At 42.0% G+C, this 18,537-nt stretch overlaps 2 long non-coding RNA genes across 3 annotated transcripts in view; one reads left to right on the forward strand and one right to left on the reverse strand.

Annotated features, from left to right (window-relative positions):
* Window positions 1–14,286, forward strand: part of LOC120443238 — a 52,157-nt gene extending 37,871 nt beyond the window's left edge. The window contains exon 3 of the long non-coding RNA XR_005615263.1: window positions 13,587–14,286. This is a non-coding gene — a long non-coding RNA (uncharacterized LOC120443238). The remainder of the gene's footprint in view (window positions 1–13,586) is intronic.
* Window positions 5,648–11,717, reverse strand: LOC120443237. Of its 2 annotated transcripts, XR_005615261.1 has the most exons (4): window positions 11,509–11,717; window positions 7,031–7,408; window positions 6,525–6,801; window positions 5,648–6,141 (listed from the first exon to the last, which is right to left on the reverse strand). It is a non-coding gene; the product is annotated as an uncharacterized LOC120443237 (long non-coding RNA). The 2 variants fall into 2 exon arrangements; XR_005615262.1 differs by lacking the exon at window positions 6,525–6,801.
* Window positions 14,287–18,537: the final 4,251 nt, after the last annotated feature.

Here is an 18,537-nt window from a genome sequence, read left to right on the forward strand (position 1 = left end):
TCTTTTAAGTAAATAATATAAATGCTGCTTCCATCACTTGTTTATGTACTCACACTTTCTGATGGTTAATCTATAATTTAATAAACTTTAGAAATGTTTTTAGCAGCAAAGTTCAGATTCATCATGATCAATGTTCTGTTTTAGCATCATAACTACAGCCTGATTACAGCTGCACACACACACACACACACACACACACACACACACACACACACACACTCTAACTGTTGTCATTGTAATCTGATTACTGATCAGTGTGGTCAGTTTTGGTGCTTGTGGATGTGATCAGCTAAGCTCACCTCTGTCTGCCTGCCTGCTCACAGCTTCATAAACTCTCTGAAAACTGTTTTCATAAAGTTCACATCCATGAGCTCAAAACTTTATTAGTTCTGATTTATTTTTCTGGTTAACAGAAAAAAAAACACATTAAAGTTTAACTGTGTTTTATTCCAGACAAAGTCTCATGGAAGCTATAATATCTGTTTAATGTTCATCATTATTATTTATTATCTGAAACAAAAACGTGTTTTCTGATTTGTCACTTTAAAGAATTTATTTCTTTGCACAATTATGCAAATACACAAACATACAATTTCAAACAGGAGAAACTTCAAAACTTATTTATTTAAAAACGTATAAAAAGCTCTTCAGACAAACTTTAATTAATTCTAATGTAATTTAAACTTAATTAAAAAGTATTATTCCATCAGCTAATAAGTTTTAGCTGCTTAATCATATTCATAATCGCATATGCATAATTGTCCTTCGGACAGTTTATTATTCTAAAGTGAAAATCATGAATAATTGGCTGATTTCAGTGCTGCTCACTGCAGGAAAACCATCAAAGTTTCCACTTTGGTAACTTGACTGTGACTCTTTGCTGCTTCTTTTTTATTTTACGGAAAAAATCAAATCAAAATCATCTTTTTTAAAAATTAAAAACACGTTTTTTCCGGTAATAACTAAATAATACTAAATCATTTAAAAAATATCTGTGCCGTCCGTGTTTTTGCGTTTCTGTCTCCTCACTCTGACGGACGAAGTTACGGTTTCCTTTTTTAAAAAGTCTCAAACTTGAGCTTTTATTTCTCTTCCAGACGTTTAACAAACAGCCTGATCTCCGTGTCGAGGCTCCAGGTTTGTTTTCCTGCTTCCAAACTGAGACTTCAGCCTCGGCAGCTGCTTCTCGCACTCTTAAAGGAAACATAGATTTCTTTATTTTCTTGTTGTTCGGAGGAGAAAAAAAGTTGAAACACGTTTCATTTTTATTCCGAAGACAAAGAAGCCGCTCGAGACTCAAACGGAAAAAATAAAACCCTCAGAAAATTCTGAATTAAAGAAAAAAAAGGGTACTATTCTATAAAAAGTAATAAAATGATTTTTATAAAAACCAGGAAATAAAGAAAAAGAAAGTAAAAAGTCAGCTGGGATCCAAGAAAAAAGAAAATAAAATTCTCAAACCGAGAACAGCGCAAAACGATCAAACGCTCTGCGCGTTTTCCGCAGACCTGCGAGGCTTTTATTATTAATGTTATTGCTTATTTGTTTCTTTTTGTTAGGCTGATTAATAAAAGACCAAAGTACAGATTTGTGCTGTTCACAGCTGAAGAACAGCTCTCCTGTCATCACACCGAGACGCCGCTGCTGACACAGGAAAGTATTATTATTACATTATTATATGTTGTGTCAGGATAACATTAAAAACTCTGCAAAAACAAACCACTCTGTAACTTGCATTAATATTCATATTGTAAAAGAAAAAGTAAAGGACTTGTTCCTGGCTTCCTGTTTCACCAAAATAAACAAAAAAAATCTTATTTTTATTTTTAAGATAACTTTAAAGAATCCATCAGTGATTTTTCATTTTACATAAATGACTAAAAATATGCGAATATAAAGTCCAATAATTGTTTTTACTTTAATTTAATTAAAAGTGAAATTTATTTCTAAAGCACATTTTAGAATTATTTAAAAAAAATCAGCCAAAAACCACAAAAAATTAAATTCTAATCAGAAACAAACACACAGAATGACACATTAAACTAAATTAAATTAAAATAGATCTGCAAAACTTTTATAGGTTTTAGCTGCTAATTTGAATTCATATAAAATTATCATTTTTAAAGTGAACGCAGGCTGGATGGATGCTTTCCGTTCATTTCACGAGCTCATTAATAATCGATGATACTTTAGTGTTACGTTATGAATGCACAGTGACCCAGTTAGACCACTGGTTTAAAACCAGTATTTAGTAAATGTATCAAAGTGGTTTTTAATGTAGCTGTGCTTATTTTAAGGTTTGCAAACCCTGAAATGCCAATAAATGTGTTTGTGTGTAAAACACAGCTGTTAAACACAGATTGTGTGTTCATGGGGGAACAGTCATGGCTGATGAATATTTCAGGTAAAAAAACTGCATTAGTGTTTATTCTGCGTCACGTCCTCGGATGTAAAATCAGGATGTGCGTGTTTCCATGTATGGAAGCCTGTGCGTGCCAACATCCCATCACACAGTTTGAAGTGAACCTGATGGATATAAAATGAAATTTTTAAAGTTCGACGTCTTCACGAGCTTCTCCTCAAACATTTACAGGAAGTCGTGTTTACTGCCGCAGCGCCTAACCCCTGGCTGTGACCTTTGACCTCTCAGACGGCACCACCCCTCAGCGGCAGGGGGAAGTGTCCTTTCGGAGCGAAACATCTCGCCGTTGCCGCGACATTATTAACCACAAGCCAAGCTGAGCCGATCAGCTGATCAGAGCTGCGGCGGCGGCGGACGGCGCCCAGCTGCTCGAGCCGCTTCGACCTCTGAGGTGATTAGTGGTCACGCAACGGGCCTGAATGCAAATACTTAGAAGAAGAAGAAAAAGGGGACGAAGAAGAGGAGGAGGACGAGTGAAGGAAGGGTCAGTGGTTTCCAGAGGATCTCATTGGTCTACATGCTGGTTTCCAGTGAGCTCTTATTGGCTGCAGAAAGTTCCCATGAGCACTCGGGGCTCTACGGGGGTGGAGGCAGAGGAGGGCGCAGAGGAAGGTCAAGCTGGCCACGCCCTCTTCCAGCACAGAGGCCTTTAGTTGATCCTGGTTTACCCACCTGCCTCACCTCCTCCTCGTCTCCTCCTCTCACTCCTCTATCCTCGTGTTCTCGCCTCCTTTTTCCTCCTCCTCCTTCTCTCCTACAGCTCTGCTTCGCCCTCCCATCACTTCCTGTTCCTTTCCCTTTTCTCCCCAAATCAATAACAACAGCAGTAAATAATAACTTTATTTATACAAGTGTGCTTTGACAGACGTGGAAACACTGAACCGGGATGTTCATAAAAGCCACAAAGTTACAAAAACAGTACAAATAACATGTGAAAAACAACAGAAATGATAAAAACATGATTCTAAAGGACAATAAAAGCCGATGAAGACGAAGCAAGATGAAGGAGTGAGGAAGCCCTTGGCTCAGGGTCATGTGATCTGTAGCTCGAGGTCAGAGTCAGACATGTTTGTTTGTGCAGAAATAAAAATACAGAAATAAAAATGTAGGAAGTGAATCATGTCATCTGTTACCGCTAATCAGTGAAAACACGTCCAAAGATGACCCGTCAGGTTCTGCAGGTTAAACACGCCGCTGATCTCAAACATCCCAGTGAGACACTTTGTTATGGGAATAAATACAGTTAAAATAAAGACGTCACATTTCAGCTATCGTGGACGAGTGAGTTGGAGGTGTTCGGGGTGGATGGTGGCCCTGCAAAGCCCCAGAGGTCGAGGTTCAGGTCTGGACACCTGCCGCTCCTTCACGAACAAAAGCGTCGGTGTTTAGGTCGAGGAAGGCGGTGCTTTTACTTCAATCACTTACTTAAATGAATAAAACCTCAAAGCTTCCTCTGGGGTGCGCGCTCTCTGCAGCTGTGAAACGTCCTCGCTGTGGGTTTTTTTATTTCCTCGTACTCGTTTCTTTCTCACAGGAACTTTTCATGGTTCTTGTTACCGTTGGATGTCGGCACCGCCTGTCGCCTCGCTGGGATTTGGATGACGATCACAGCTGTCTCTAATTTTTTTTATTAATGTTTTTGATGCTTTCCTGCGCTCACATGTTCAAACAGCTGACGGACTTACAGGTGGGCCAATCACGGTGCACCCACGTTCCCTAAAAACACATTTCTATAAAGACATCCGTTCACTGAGCAGAGGTTTGTAGCGGACTGATATTCCCGCCTCAGGTTGAGCATCTGTCCTCTGATATATTTACCTCGTTAATCCTCCACATCCTTTAGTTTTTATCAGAATCTTTATTTTGAAAAAACACAACGAAGTCATACACAGTCCCGTTCAGTGCAAAGGAACTATCGATCTTATTAAAGTACAAAGTACAACAGCCGTCTGTGTGCGTGGGTGTTGGACTTCCTCACCGGCAGAACTCAGGTGGTGAGGGTGGGTGGGTGTGTCTCCGACAGCATCACCATCAACACAGGAGCACCACAGGGTGTGTCCTCTCCCACTGCTCTACTCCTCTACACTTCAGACTGTGTGGCCACCCACGGCTCCAACACCATTGTGAAGTTTGCTGACGACACAGTGGTGTTGGGTGCCATCTCCAACAGCGATGAGGCGGCCTACATGGACGAAGTGAAGAATTTGGCATCATGGTGCCAGGACAACCACCTCCAGCTGAACGTCAGCAAGACCAAGGAGCTGGTGGTGGACTTCAGAAGGAGTCAGCACAGAGACTACAAGCCCATTTTCATCAATGGAGCTCCAGTGGAGAGGGTGCAGTCCTTCAAATATCTTGGTGTCCACATCTCCTCAGACCTGACATGGGCTGCCCACATTCAGGTGCAGACCAAGAAGGCTAGGCAGCGCCTGTATCACCTCCGACAACTAAGGAAGTTCAGGGTCTCTCCAAAGATCCTCAGGATCTTCTATACAGGCGCTGTGGAGAGCATCCTCACACAGAACATGACAGCGTGGTTCGGGAACAGCTGTGTGAAGGACCAAAAAGCTCTCCAGAGAGTGATCCGTACAGCAGAACGCTGCTGCAGGATTGCTCTCCCCCACTTCAGGACACCTACACCAGGAGATGCCGGACTACAGCAGCGCAGATACTGAAGGACCCGTCCCATCCTGGCAACAAACTGTTCCAACTTCTACAATCTGGTAGAAGGTTCCGCATCATCCGGGCAAGGACAGAGAGACTCAAGAAGAGCTTCTATCCTCAAGCCATCCAGGCCCTAAACCACCCCACACACACACACACACCGCCATCTCACATCATCTATAATTGACTGAGACTCTCCTCCAGACACTCAATTCCTTTAACTTCCTTTAACTTTAAATATGTTTATATTGTCCATTCTGTAAAATAGTCAGATGTCTATTCATATTAATGTACAGAATTCACCTGCTGCTGCTTCTACTGCACATTCACCCAATGTATATACTATATATATATTTATAATGTTATCCTCTACCCCCCATGTTTTTGCACATGTCGAGGAGCGTGTCAGGATACATTTCACTGTGTGTTATACTTGTATAACTATGCATGTGACAAATAAAGAACCTTGAACCTTGAAATAAATGATATACACACAATGTTTACAGTGTTAGAAGTTGTTACCTGTGTCCTTGGCTTGCACTTACTGCTCTCCATAATAAATATCATTTCCATTTATTTATTGGAGAAAACATCTTAGAACAGTTTCATGCCATGTTTCGACCACATTTCCCACGATGCATTTCTTTCAGAAACACGTCAATAATCATCGAGCCTGAGGAGGCCGACGGGCACTGAGGGCGAGCTCGTGACTTCACCCCCCCCCCTTCATTCATTAGTCTCAGTTTCACCTTTCCTTCGTTAGCCTGCTCCTGTCCTCCAAATGCCAGCTCCATGAACCTTCTACTCCCCCTGCGAGTCTTTGCAGTCTTCATCTCATCTGCTGTTTCTTCCCTCCTGCTGTTATCGTGTCTCTTCATCCTCCCCCTCCAACCAACTAACCAACCATCCTCCCGCTCTACCATCCTCCACCTCCTCTCTTTGCACACTCCATCAGCCGTGTCCTGCTTTCGTCCCCTCTGCTCCGTCTCCTCTGTGATGCCTGCCCTACAAACACACCATGTTCTCCTGCTTCATCCACCTTCTGATGTCGGTTTCTGTGTGAAAAAGTGGAACAAAACCTTTTTATTATTACAAATTAGCCCGGTGTTTATGGCCATGATTCAATTATTTAACAATGAATCATTATAATAAAACTTGAACATGTGAAGAGGGGAGCTGCCGCACAGGAAGGAAAGAGGAAGACCTCAGATGATGGAGGCAGATGACCTGCCAGTGAAAAATCCACAATTTCAATCACATTTTTGAATAAATGAAATGTTCAATTTGAGAAGCTAGAAGCAGAGAATCTTTGGAGTCTCTGCTTAATAACGTCCATTCACGACTTTACACGCAGCCAAAAAACCAAATCTGTTGGTCAAATACAGTTTCCACGTCCCGCTGCCTCCTCTGTGGAGAGCTTCTCCTTCATCACCCTCACCATCCTTCAGCAGCTGTGAAACCGACCGCCATGTTACCAGCAGACCTTTCTCAGAAAGTTCCCAATAATCTGGAACAAACGGGATGAAATCGTTCCAGGATTTGTTCGGACGTTTAGCGCTGGTAGAGTTTTGGTGTGCCAGCATGATCTCACTGTAGGTGACGCATGAGGGAGTCCTCCTGATGTGACGACAGGTTCAGTGAAACCGCTGCATGTCCTCTGTTGGAGCCGCTCGGCTGTGGAAACGTCCGCATGTCGGCCCGTCTGTCCCGGCAGTCTGATTGGTTACATGTTACAGGAAGGTGAATTATTACTAAAGGATTATAAAAGGATGAGGAGCCAGAAACAAGCACGTCACGATGCACGCGAGTGTAAAACCTGCTTGACAGCAGGAAATACAAAACAGCTGTTTCAGTGATCCAGGAGGACTGTCTCCTGCTTAGTTCCTGGTTTTACCGTCTTGTTCATGTTTCGTGTTTTTGTGGGTTTCACCTTTTTGATTTTACCTGCCTGCCTCAGCATCCTGCAGCTGGGTCCTCTACACGACCTCTGACCTCCACGTAACACGTCAGGTTCTGCCACAGACGTCTCCTGATGCTTTCAGTCAGACAGCAGCAGCTGATTCCACTTTGCTTCCACGTGGAGATTAAAGAGTTAAAGAAAGAAGGAGAAGAGCTTTCGGTTGGACTTTGGAAGGAAAAGATGGAAACCTGGATGATGCTGATGGTTCAGAAACACTTTGGCGACGGTGTCCGAGCAAGCCGAGGTGACCTGAGGTGAAACTTTAACAGTGGCGGGGCTGGGCGGTGCAGAGGGATGAGAGGATCTATTAGACGGTGGTGTAGCGAACATTTACTGTGGGTCTGCTGCTTTCATGGGATTTGCTGAGAGTGAGACAAATACACAATATCAGCAGACATCAGAATCAGCCTTTAAAACTCAACATGTTTAATCTGATTTCACAGATTTGCAGACGAGAAACAAAAACCCGCCCCCCACGCTCGCTGCTACCTGAAACCTCGGACAGTTTCAGACCCAAACGTGAAAAAAGCCTCTCAGATCTGCGGCGTGTTTCTGACGAAGCGTTACCTGCGCCTGTCTCTCGGCCTGTCCGTCTAACTCTTGGGCAGTTTGTCCGTCTGACTGCCTGCCTGTTTAAATCTCGCCGTCCGATCGCTGCACACACCTGTCTGTCTCTCTGTCTCTTTGACTGACCGGCCGTCTGCCCGGCTTGACGCTTTCTTCTCGTTTCTGTCTCTTCGCTCTTCCCTCCCTGCCTGTCTGAGCCCCGCCGGCCCGTCCGTCTGTCTGTCGGCGGACAGTTAAAATCCGGCCTCGCCTTCCCTCCTGAACTCTTCGGCTTTTCGGGTGTAAAAATCAGAGAAAGTTGTCTGAACTTTTGCTCTCGACTCGTCTGAAACTGTCCAGCGTTCTCGCAGTTTTCTCTCATCCTGAGTGGAGCTGTGAAGATTTCTATTTGTCTGTTTGAGGTGTTTTCTGAGTGAAACTCTGACCTTTGACCTCCTGCTCGTAAAGCTGGAGCCCTGCAGCTTTTTGTGCTTTCCTTTCAGAGGAGGGTGTCGGGGAAGGAAACGGAGATTAAACCCGGACAAATGAAGGTGGTTTTAAAGAAACAGAGTTAATCGGCAGAGGATGAATCCTTTCCTCCCACTTTTAGTTACTCGGTGAGGTACCAGCTATAATCCGAGCTGGTTGAGGCGACATCCATCACTTTTCACCTCCTCTCTGATTTCGACTCCCTGCTGCCTTCCTCTGTTGGATGGAGGAAGTGGGTTAAAAATGGCTGACGTCTCAGGAGAGGGTCAGCTGGAGGGAAGGCGGCTGACTTTAACTGTACGTCTGGAAAACCTGCAGACATTTGCGTGAAAGCAGACGGTCATAAGACGGGAAGGAAGGAACGATGGATGGAGGGCGAGGAACGTGCAGCAAACACGCGGTCGAGATGAAGCACGCATAGGTAATAGAGTGTGAAGCCACGAGGTGAGGATGAAGAGCGGGTCAGGATCGCCCCCTTCCTCCCCCTCCTGTGTTTTCTTGTTTCATAGTAGGAAAGGAAAGCTGGGGGGAGGGGAGGGAGGCCGGGCTGCGGAAAGCGAGTGACGGTTCAGAGGGAGGGAGCAGGGGGCGGAGTCAGAGGGGAAACTGGCACTTGGGTGGACCACTCAGGTGGCGGTCCTCCACGAAAAAAGAGAAAAAACGCCTGAAATCCTGCAGAAGATTGAGATAATTCTAATTAGAAGTGACTCTGCGTGCCAGTGATCCATGCAGACTATTAGTGTTGTCACGAAACGCTGCGGACGCTACTGGGCATGCTCGGTAAGTCGGGCAGCCCCCACATCGACAGGCTGTTTGGCGAAGGGAACGGAAGGTCACATCGCAACAGCGAGCGCTCCCTCAGCACGCTCAGGGTTGCCTAGATTCTGCACGCGATCTTCACCAGGGGGCGGGGTGAGAGCGGCGCCGCGGCCGCCCGGGTCAGAGCTTTTTTTCCCCATTTCCTGCGTTGTTTGTTTGAAAATACAGCAGAACAGTTTTGCTGCATTTTGGCTGCCGTGCAAGTCGATGCCCTTAAAAAAGGCCACCGAGAGTTCAAGGCCATCGGTCGCTGCCAAAACCCGACGACCGCCGCGCGAGCGATTCAACTCCAACAAATGAAAGCTCGAAAGAAAACACGGCTGGCAGAAAAAACCAAACTGACGTGTCGAAGCCGCTCAAACGCGCATTTAACCTTTTTGCTTTAGGAAACGAAGCCCTGTAAACTTTTCATAGTGACACGAAGATTAAAAGTGACGCAGAACGAGCAACTTTACGTGTCAAAACAACCAAACGTGATCTGGAAAGACCAAAGTGAAGCCTGAAATCTCCCAGATTAGGAGTTTAATGACCAAATTTAAGGTTCACGGGAGCCTAATCGTGCCATTAGAGCAGGTCTGAGGTGTTAAATTTAGAGATTGGAGGACTCCAGGATGTTTGGTACAATCACAGCTCGTTAAAGCAATTTATGGCCTTTTGTTAATCCTTTAAAAGAAATCAATCAGCTTGCTTTCTCTTTGCTGTTACATCTTCTGATCATAAACTATCTTAACTACGAAAACGTGCAAATGATTAAAACCAGAGGAAACATCTGTGTTAGAATACCGAAGACAAAATCTGATGTTTGATGAGCAGAAACCTGCTTCTTCTTTACTGTTTTGCAACAGTAATAGAAATGAGTAGAAATGACACAATATGTGTAAATACTGAGTATCAAAGAACGACCGAGTGGGTATTTTTTCATCATGTTGTGAGCAAGTGAGTCATTTGTCAAAACACAGGAGCAGGAAGTTATTTAAAGCCGCGTCTTAATGGGGTTAAAGCGTGTTGGTGCTGTTTTACATTCGTATGTGTGCGATGGAGGGGGGTTGGTTGGTTGGCTGCTCTACATTCCTCTTGTGTGCTGTAAAGTCTAAAATCCTGCCCGACTGATTCCATCAGCTCTGAATGTTTCTCTGCAGAAGACGAAGAACAGTCACCAGGACGTCTTTGTCTTTATTCAAAATCACATTTAATGCCAAAATTTTATTAGATGTATAAAAAAAAAAAAATGAGATTCCTTATTATTATTTCCATTTATGCCAGTTTAGTTCCCGTTTCCTTTTTGTTTAAAAAAAGTTACACTTCTAAAATTTTAAACGTAATTAAAAAAAACAAAACAGAAAATTAACTTTCCAGTTTTGCCTTTTTAGGTTCGTTGATGTCTGAAAACGAATGTGTGCAAACCGTTCTTTTGCATTTAAATATTTAAGTACCAACATTTTCCTGAGAGATTAAAATAAATACATTAAAAATACATTTTATTGGCTAACAGCTTAGTTTTACTTTTGAAATAAAAATTACAAAATGTTTCGTAATAATTTCTGCCATATAATACTTTAAATTGTTCCTTTAATAAATGAACACATTTGTAAATTGTGTGTACATAACATTTAAACTTTTAAAGTTTTATGTTGCAGATTAATATTTTTTAACTTCATTACATTTCAGTGTTTTTTTTTTAAATACCAGCACTGTCCTGTTTCACTAACAGCTATGAAAAAGTCAAACAAATATAAAACATTTCAGTAAAAAATCTTCTGCATTCATACAGTAACCTCCTGATATCTGTGGATAAAGCTGAATACAGGTAAAACAGTTTTTTTTCCACGATGACTGAACGTCTGCAGGTGGAGATGTGCCAGGCTCCGCCCACAAAAACAATAAATAAATAAATAAAAAGGGTAAAAACAATATTTTACATGAATTCTGCAAAGAGAAAAGGTTCAAATTAGCATTTGACAGTTTTGGGGAGTCTGTTTGTTTTAAAATCAGCATTTTCTTAAAGTTGGTTAATTTTTTTATTTTTTTGTTTCACCAAAAACAACTTTTTAAATATTCAAATTTCAAAATGAAAATCAGAATAAAACAAAATAATTTTTGAACCGTTTCATTTCTTTCAGACTTTACCTGAGATTAATGTTTGCACTGTTCCACATGATTTTACCTGCTGCATTCACACAGTGCTGCATTCACTGGCTGCTTGGAAATCACCACATCCTGACAGGCAGAATCTTTGGTGTCTAATCAAACAAACCAACACTTCCAGCTCTGTTTAAACCCTGAAATGCGTTTATGATTCAGAATAACTTGTGTTGAAGTTTATTTCCTCCAGCTCTGACTTTTCTTTCCTGATTCTGAAGATATTTTGAGACATGAGATAAAAGACTAAAACCATCTGAAGCTGTTACGTTTTTAAGTTCATGGATTTCTTTACACATACAAAAAGTATCAAATACAAAATTCAGTTTAAAGAAGTTTCTTTCTGCAACAAAATTTCATCGCTTCAGAAATAACTTCTATGTGTGCAAATTAGACTAAAAACTGTCTCCTCAATACGTCAGCATCTGTTCACCTGAAACAAATCAGTGTCATAGCGGTGCTTTCTTACCAGCACGCCTCCTCCTCGTGTCCTCGTGGCGTTTCTCATCCTCGAGGGGGTTTGTCATCTTTTAAAAAGCTGCACACCCATCCGGGTGTTTGCAGCTCTGCACACGTCAGTCATAAACAACAACAACGATGTGACACAACCTGTTAGCGTTAGCTGTTAGCTGTCCGTCTCAGTGCTCGTGTTAGTGACGATGAGCTCGACCTGAGGTGGGTCTGTGCTCACGTGACCTGCTGATGCTGTAAAGGTTGTTTGAGGGTTTTAATCATTCGCTTTAATTTTAAATAAAACCGAGATCATAAACTCTGCTTCTAATTCTGCAAAACTCACTCATGAAAACTGTGGATTATTTTCTTCTTCGAGTGGAAAACCTCACGTGAACGACTACATTATAAAAACTTCAAACCTTTTTGGTTAATTTCACAAAACATCAACATCAGTGTCTGGCTTTCACACAGAAACCCCCAAAACACAACGCTGGCATTAATAACTGTAACATCCTTACACACCTGGAAGTCACAGTTTAAAGTGTTGTATTTTTATCAAAAAGGGAAATGAAGCAATAAAATTCAGCCACGAAAATTAAAAACATAAATCGGGGACCTTTGAAATAGTAAAAATAATCAATTATTTTTTTTACATTATCAGTTCGGACTTGAAATGAGAGTGAGTACCAAACTCAGAGGAGAGTTTATGGGCTAAATTCAGGATTTTGAAAACTCTTAATAATAATGGATTGGATTTCATATAGCGCTTTTCAAGGCACCCAAAGCACTTAACAATGCCACTATTCATTCACTCGCACATTCACACACTGGTGGAGGCAAGCTACTGTTGTAGCCACAGCTGCCCTGGGACAGACTGACAGAGGCGAGGCTGCCATATCGCGCCATCGGCCCCTCTGGCCAACACCAGTAGGAGGTAGGTAGGGTAAAGTGTCTCGCCCAAGGACACAACAACCAGGACAGAGAGCCCAGGGATCGAACCGGCGACCTTCCGGTTGCAGATACGCTTCCCAACCCCCCTGAGCCACGGTCGCCCATTTAATTTAATGGTTCAAATTCATCAGCCTAATAAACACCAGTCAGTTCAATGAAAAACCAAAGCAGCTGCAGGTTTTTGGGGGGTTGGTGGATGGTCTTTCACTGTCTCTGGGTTTGCTCCATCAACAATATGAAAATTGTGATTTCTTTATTTTGTGTAAAGCAGCTGAATGGTAAATGAATCGAGCATTTAAAAAACCAAACATAAAACAATAAAAACGAGTCAAACGAGCTGCGTCGAGAGCTCACAGTGAGACAGACAGACGCTCACTCACATCTTTAAGTTAACGTTCGCCATGTAGCTGAAAAACAGTGCAGTCAGTGTTTTAATCATTTTATACAGTCTGAGCCGTTTTACTTCAAAAATATTAGCTACAAAGAAACAATAGTCCATTTTAAAGGTGATTCTAGTGTGTAACAGTAACAAAGTAACAATGAATCTGAACGATGTAACAGATTCTATTTAAGAGAGTAACAGTAATCTGGAAAAATAAACAATAGTGTAAAAAAGTAACAAACCTCTGAAAAAGTAACAAAGTCAAACAAATAATGTTCAATTTGAACTTTAATACTCTGAAAATAATCCACAACATTATCTGAAGTCAAAGTTCAAAATCTTAACAAAGATAAAATATTAGAAACCAAACACAGATGCTGAACGCGGGTCTTAAACAACAGCCGTAAATCATTAATGACGGTTTGGTTTCTGAAGTTTAAAGTAAAATGATTATTAATCTAAAACGACTCGATTGGCTTCCTTCTCTAATCTGAAACATCAGACTCGCTCAGTGTGGGACCAAAGTTTGTTTTCTTGAAGTTTTCATCATGTGAAAAACATGTAAATGATTTGATGAAAGACAGTAAAATAACCTGATACGTTAACGAGGCTCAAACCAAAACCACCTGAAGCTGGAAATGAGAAAACTTTGGTTGTTGAATCCTGGCTCAACAGTTCATCCTGTACGATAAGGTTTCTCTCACACTCTGGTAACACAAGTCATTTTCTTTTTCTTTCCTCATTTTTGTTTGAACTCACAGACTTGATGGCGTCCTGTCCTCCGCCCTGAAGCTCGCCGTCTCTCCGAGCTGCAGCACCGGACGAATGAAATTCAGTGTTAACGACCTGTGATGAACTTTGTTTAGCAGCGACCCGATCGGTGACCCTTTACACTCCAGCTCCGCGGCACGTTAGATGCCACTTAGAAGGCCGCTGACCAGAATGACCCTCGGTGCGGACGCACACCTCCAGAACACACCATCTGACGCCCGCGCAGAGGGGGACTCAGGATGAAGCCCAAAGCATTTTTCTACGGATTTAGAAGCCCCGACACTTCAAGTCAGTGAAGTTCTAATCTAAGAGTTTAACTGTTCAATTATCATTTAATGACGATGGTTAATTCCCCTATAAAATGTCACCATAATAATAATAATGATAACGAAAGTTCTGAACTGTTTGGATTTTGTCTAGTAATAAAGGTAAAGATCAATCTGTAAGTTTGGATGATTTACATCCAAATAATCAAAGTTAGTTTCTAATTATAGTGGGAAAAAGAAAGAAATCATTATCCAGTGAATCAGTGTAACAACAATAATAATAATCATACTGTAGTAACAGTTTTGGGTTTTTTCATGTTTCTTGTTCAGTTTATGAGATCATCACTTCTCGTTTGTTGGTTTCACTTTTGCGGCTCTTTGATGTTTTTAATTTGGCCGATCATTCGATCTGAGCTCCAGATTGTTTTAATACTCAAACTTTGAGTCACTTCCTATAAAATTCCTCATGTTTTCTCCCTTTGCTCCACGTCGGAGGTGATTGCCCCGCTGGCTCGTGTTTGACCTCAGGCACAAATTGATTTTGGACTTTTCTCCTTGTAAATCAATACAGAGTAAATTATATGATTTATGCTTCCATCTGAAATAAAGCGACTGAGATAAGACCCTTTGCTTTGCTTGTGCTTCTCTTAGCAAAGTTTTCTGACTTTGCCGTGATGGCACTGACGCACAAAGTCGACTTTACGATGAGGAAAACGAACACTGACGTTAGCTTAGTCATCGAGACGTTTGAAGCTCGTCGTGTGGACAACAGCAGCACATAAAGTGAATTCCATTTATGGACGGCGAAATGGTTTTGACAAACTGTAAATGTCATATCTCGGGGATTTTGTTGAGCGGTATTACCATCAGGATTTAAGACCTGCGTCGTAACACTCGAGCAAATAAAGCACCAAAATTTAAGTGAGATGTATGTGGAGAAGAACCAGCGAACATGGACAGAACAGCGACGTCATCTCTCGGGCAAAAAACTGAAACTAGATGAAAGATGTTGATGCTGTTTCCATGTACAACAAAGCAGAAATATCAATCGTATTATAGCAACGAAGAAACGAAACACAAGCATCTTTTTTTAAATAAACCGTTGTGAACATCTACTTCACGTACACAGACTGGTATTAGCAGAGTTCAGCACGCCGTCAGTTAGCGTGAGGCGTGAGTTCAGGTGTTTGAGCGACGCTGCACTTTGTAGCTTTTCCTTCTTTTGGCTTTTACACACCAGAAGTTTAAAATCTGTGCAAATATTTTGTGTGTTCCAGTTTTTAGACTCATGCATTCTTGATGCAGCCGTTCACGCTGACGGCGTCATTTTGCCGGATGAATTTGCAGAATTTATTTTTCAAACTGTGCTCGAGTTTTTCAATTTTTTGAATCTGAAAAATCAGATGTGACCAATCGCACCACTGACAACATGTGGTTTTGTAACACAAACTGCACACGGTTACTGAACACACAGTGACATGGAAACAGTGAAATAACACAGCTAAACCCTGCTCCGGGTCAGTCGCCTCTCTGAAATGACTATCAGAGGCCCAAACTGTGACCCACTGACGTCCTGAAAAGCACAAAAGCCTCAAATCCTGGATCAAACCGTGAAATTCTCCCTGCTGCTCCTGAGGAATCTGTTTCTTCTTTTTCTCGCTCAGTCTCATCAGGACCAGCTCATCGTGGCTTCATGTCAACTTCATGTTTGGCATTTGAAGAATTTTCCTCAGAAACACAACGCATTCGATGTGTGTATATGTCGCACGGCAAGTTTGGATCTGAAAAATCCCTTCCTCACAGAGAATATCTGATTTTGCTGTAGTTGATAAAAACGTGACGTAAATTAGTTTTTCAACACAAACTTTCTCTCTCTATAAAGCCTGACACGGATTCGAGAAGTATATTCAGCTGATGGCAAACTCTCATCTCTGACGTCGGTACAGCTTCAACCTCTGACCTGTTTTTCAATCATCAGTCAGTGGGTTGTTTGTCGATGTCGTGCCAAAGTAGGTATCCACCACAGAATTTGTTTCCTCTGCGTCTGGAGCACACACTGGGCTGTCCAAATCACAGACAAACAGTATCCCACATTCTTGACTTTTAGTTCAAAACACCTCCAAAGTCTCAGGACTTGTTACTCCTGACACTTTGGAGGTTTTAGCTCTTTATACAGTAAAGTTACATAAGGATACAAATAATTTTCAGGCACAATGTCCTCGGTTTGTTGGAATAATCCTGTCCGATACCACGTGAGAACAAGTGGTGTAGTAATACAGGTGCTACTCATGCCACAGCTCCTTGATGGACTCGTTCTTCTAACTACTGACTCAACTCTCACCAGTGGCCCTCCCTACAGCATTCACACATATACATTTTTCATTGTAGTTTTCTGCTGGTCATCCATCAGTTTTCTGAAGCGATCGTTCAGTTCATGTTTGTGGGAGGTGCCAGAGCCCAGCTGTCACAGGAGAGAGGCGGGCCCATCAGAGAGCCGCCATCCAGTGTTTTACGCTTTTTTTTAAATCATTTTTCTTTTCTTTAAAATTAGTCAAAGAAGCTCAAGAGAAGTTTTTATGATGTAAATCTGAATTTCCTCTAATCAAAAATAATTCAAACCCCTGAAATAGATCAAGTTTTAATTCTGTTGTGGACGTGGTTTCCACGTTTAAAGGATTATTGCAGTTACCCATTGGCTACCCAGAGTCATGTCACGCTCACGTGTTTTTAACGTGCAGACACGAGATTTTTTATAAACAGACACAAAACCCCAGAAACTTTTCGGTCCTCTTCCTCTCCCCCTCTTTTTCTTTCTATCAGCTCTGTTTATGTGCTGCACGTCTCTAAGCTCAGCTTTTAAGGACTCCTGGTTTTTACAGTGTTGTTGATGAACCTTCCCAGATGTTCTCTTTGCTGAAGTTTGGTCCGTTTTCGGTGTCATTAGGAAGAAAATGTGATATCTGCAGAAAATGTGTTTTGGAAAAAGTTAATTCTTTTTCTAAAACTGAGTTGTTTTAAATCACCGAAAAATGTCTTAGGAGTCGATAATGTCACTGTCAGCCCCTCCCTCCAGCCGCCATATGTGAAAATGTTTTTTTTTTAACAGTGAAAATCTTCACTTCACGTACACGGATGCAAATCAGTAGGTGAACAAACATGTTCCCAGGATAGATAAACCAATGAAATGTTCTGTTTCTAAGCTGCTGTGAAATAACGTGTGAAAGAAGTTTTAGACCGAGCCTCAGACAGCCGCAGGTTTTTATTCTTCAAAGTTTGGTCACTGTTACTGACGACCTCTGAATTTTAGGCATAAGGAAAGAGGAGCCATTCTGAAATCAGGATGTTTTCTGATAAAGTCTGAAATCCAGGTAAGTTTTAAGCCTGTGTCTCATTTTAAACAGTTATTTCTGTCTTTCTAACTGTGGTCGTGATTTTAATTATGCCTCGTTAGTACAAGGTAAGACTGTCAGGGTTCCTGGGTCGGTGAGCCGGTGTTTGTGGTGTTTTGGAGTCTTGTTGTATATCTTATGTTTCCTAGTTTGCTTGACTTCATTCAGTATTTCTAGTTCAGGTTGTCTTGGTTAGTATTTGGTCCGGTTCATGTCTTTGTCTCGTCTCCGTGTCCTTCCCTCAGCGTTCCTCCTGTTAAATCTTGTCTCCATGTTTGCTTAGCTGTCTGTTTTCTCAGTTGTGTATCTGTGTGTGTCTCTCCCTCACTCCCTCGCTCTGTCTCTCGCCCTCGCTCTCCTCCGTCTGTGTCCTGGTGTGTGTTTCTCATACTTCCTGTTTTAGTTTGACAGCCTCTTGTCCTGCGTGTATTAAGTTCAGCTGTGTTCCCCAGGTGTTTCCGCTCTGTCCAGCGGCGCCGTCTCCATCATCCTCTTGCTGTGTGTTCTGCCCGGTTAGTGTATCTCAGTTTAGGTTTCCTGTCTTTCTTGGTTCATTCTCTTGGTAATTCAGCAATAAAGCTGCGTTTTAGTTAAAATGCCTATGAGTGTGCATGTTGGGCCTGATCCTCTCCTGCCTCACACCATTAAAGATATCTCTAAGATGTTCAGCTTTGAACTTTTGAGTTATTAAAATCCAGGTCTTATTATTTTTGAACAGGTACCACAGACGTGCACATTTAAGAAAATGACTTTCTTAAGCAAAAACATAGACATAAATCATCTCAGTCTCTGTAGCACTACTTTTGACAGCTGTAGAAGGGTGCTTTATAAAGTAAGACTACAATAGTAGAGAAAAAACCCAACTATCAGATGATGCTGGGAGCAGCATTTTGGTGATGGTGGGGAGGAAGAGACCTCCAGTAAACCCCAGGATGGGGCAGTAAGGGTTAGGGGAAGAGAAGAGAGAAAGTAGCCTGATCAGACAGAATCATCAGCTTTTTTACACAAATTTATACGTAAAAATTCACCAGAATGCAGGAAAACTGCAAACTCTCCATTCATGTGTCCCCTCAGTGCTCAGACAGAGCTTACAGTCTGATGCTGGGTTTTCTGCTACAGAGAAGAACAACAGTGTCTGTGTTTCACTGTCTGACTTTTATTTGTTCAAACTGACAATGATGGATTAAATATAAAAGGAGGAGCCTCAAGCTTTAAGGAGACGATTTCTGTTTCAGTCCAAGCAGCCCGACTTTATGTTTCAAACATATATGCTCCCCACAGGACTT

Source organism: Oreochromis aureus, linkage group 13 (genome assembly GCF_013358895.1).
Source record: "Oreochromis aureus strain Israel breed Guangdong linkage group 13, ZZ_aureus, whole genome shotgun sequence".
Lineage (NCBI taxonomy): Eukaryota > Metazoa > Chordata > Actinopteri > Cichliformes > Cichlidae > Oreochromis > Oreochromis aureus.